We start from the raw sequence: 2,502 nt of genomic DNA, 5'->3' as shown, positions 1-2,502 counted from the left end.
CAAAGACGTCTTTGCCTTTTTCTTTTCTATCTTTTTGTCTCAGGTAATCAATGTATGTTTCTGTTGTTCTGCAGTTTCTGGTCTAAGTTTATGCATTGTCTTATATTGGATTAAACTCTGTAATTCTGTGATGTCAACACGCATTGTTGTTTTTCCTTGTGGCTACACGTGGCCTGCCGAGAGGACCTGGGATCTAAGGAAGAGAGAGAGCCAAACTTTTTTCCAAAGTTAACTATTTTAGAAATTCTTCCTTAACACCTTCTAATTTACATTCCTTGACTTCTGAACCTTATCCATGCTGCCTCTCCTTTGGGGAAACCTATCCCCCCTGCTCATTCCGTGGACTTTGGTAACCTGTTTCTACCTTCCAACCATCTTGTGGTGAGACCTTCCTCTTTGAATCTCCTCACTACTTCCCTGCTCACCTTCCTGAAACTTTGTGTCCAAACTCTCTCTTTACAACTCATTGCTCAATTACTTGCAGCATATTGAAGTGCTGCAATTTCAAGGAAATTGTATTCCACATATGGTAACTCTTTGACAGCTTAGGTTGACACAGGATGTTACCAGTTGCGAAAGCGTCTGCACATTGTCTGTAAACTTCCTTACCAGGAAGTCACATCTTGCAGAAGTATAAAAACACAGCAGACACATCAGTAAATAAATGGTAAAAATGATCACTTCCCTATCACGCTGTACTATTTTCAAAAAGTCTCTTAAACTTTGCTTTGGTGTTCTCAGGGTTAGGGTCCTCGATGTGACCGTCACAGATTTGAGTCCTGGTCTCTGGACCTTTGCCCATTTCTCGCAACCTGCTTTCTCATCAGATCACTGCTAGTTGGGCCCTTAGAGCCAAGAAACTACTTCAAAAAAATCATTAAAAACAAACAACAACAAAAAATAGCATTTAAGTCCAGATTTTCTGGACTCAGTGTCTAAAAGCTACATCCAGTATATTCAGGTAATTGTTTTTACTGAGAGAATGCGCATTACTTACCTGCTGATTCAAAAGCAGATACCAGAAATGAGCCTTCGTAATAATTTTGGGGCCAATATGGATAATAAAACCCAGCTGCATTGTGCTTAAATGTCTTTAAAATCATAAAATCTGAAATTTTAGAAACGTGAGTTTGGAAAAGTGTATTTTGATGTCCAACAGGCCTTCACGGAAACCTACTGTAAACCAAGGTGTATTTTTATTGTCACTCAATAAACAGAAAAGGTTGATCCAGGACTTTGTTCACTCACTTCATGGGACAATTTTATTTGGAGGAAGTAGTCACACATGCACTCACCAACCAATGCAACTGTGGCATGACTAGCTAACATAACCAAAGTAGGAGAAGTGAATTTGTTCATTGCAGTAGGTGGGATTTAGAAGTGTTGTCACATGAAGACTTAAAGCCTTTTAAGCTGTTTAGTTTCTCGGGTCCAGTGACTTCATTTGGTTGTTTCTCCTATTTCACTTTTCCCAGACAGAACAGTGGAGTAAAACCCAGATGTTTTGGGCCTTAATATTAACCATAATGTCATAAAAAATTTAAGAGTATATTAAGAGTTTAATATTGGATGTTAAATTCTTAAGCTAAAATTAATATAGTTTATTTAGATAAAAAATTTATATAGTTTATTTAGATAAACTATGTCATGACAATCTCTGATATTTCTCCAAGGAAATCGTCATTAAACTGGCCGGTTCTCCAACCAGAAACCCTAATAATGGTGAATTTATGAAAAAGTGTAGAAGTGGAAAGGTTTTCTAATCTAATCCTCAGTAACAGCTTTACTGAGGCGAGGGAGGGATAATCACACAGCAGAGAGGAAGAGCATAGAAGGGTTAATGACGATGGAGATGAACAGAAAGGTTAACTAACAAACTAAACCAAACAGACTACCAATTAATTTTATTTTTCATCTTTTAATTTTTGTTGTTCTTAAAATAAACAATGTAGATTTTAACCAACCTCTGGTAGAAAGCTTCTTGCTTCTGTAACTTAATCTTTGAAAATGTTGCATGTATTCTGAATTATTATTTTTCCAATACATTCTCTTCTCAAAACAATTTTTTTTTCACTTTTCTTGAGACAAATGCAGTCAAAAGCTCACGTGACCAAAAAGAGTTTATTTTGGTGCTAAGAATTTATCTTTGCCACCTTCAGAGAGTTTCATGTTATATTATCAATTATATTATATGAAGTGAGTGTTCGTCTTTCCGTTTCCTCATTTCAAGTAAATATAAATGTAATCTCTCATGAATTTAAAAGACAAAAACAATCCAGAAAAAAACGTTAGATTTTTATTCTTTGGTGCTTCAGGCTCAAATGTGCACTGCAAAGTACGAGACAGTTGAAAAGAACCCTGACAAATTGGGTTTTTTTAGAACATTTTAAAACATACAGTACCTATCCAATACCTACTGAAATTAGGGGAGCACCGAATAATCGATGCCGATTTCCTTAATTTTGGAAGATCTGTGATCACTTACGTGTTAAGGTCTAAATA

Source organism: Poecilia formosa, unplaced genomic scaffold (assembly GCF_000485575.1).
Source record: "Poecilia formosa unplaced genomic scaffold, Poecilia_formosa-5.1.2 Scaffold277, whole genome shotgun sequence".
In the NCBI taxonomy this organism is placed as follows: Eukaryota; Metazoa; Chordata; class Actinopteri; order Cyprinodontiformes; family Poeciliidae; genus Poecilia; species Poecilia formosa.
The sequence above is the reverse complement of the archived record's forward strand: the minus strand, read 5'-3'. Positions refer to the sequence as shown.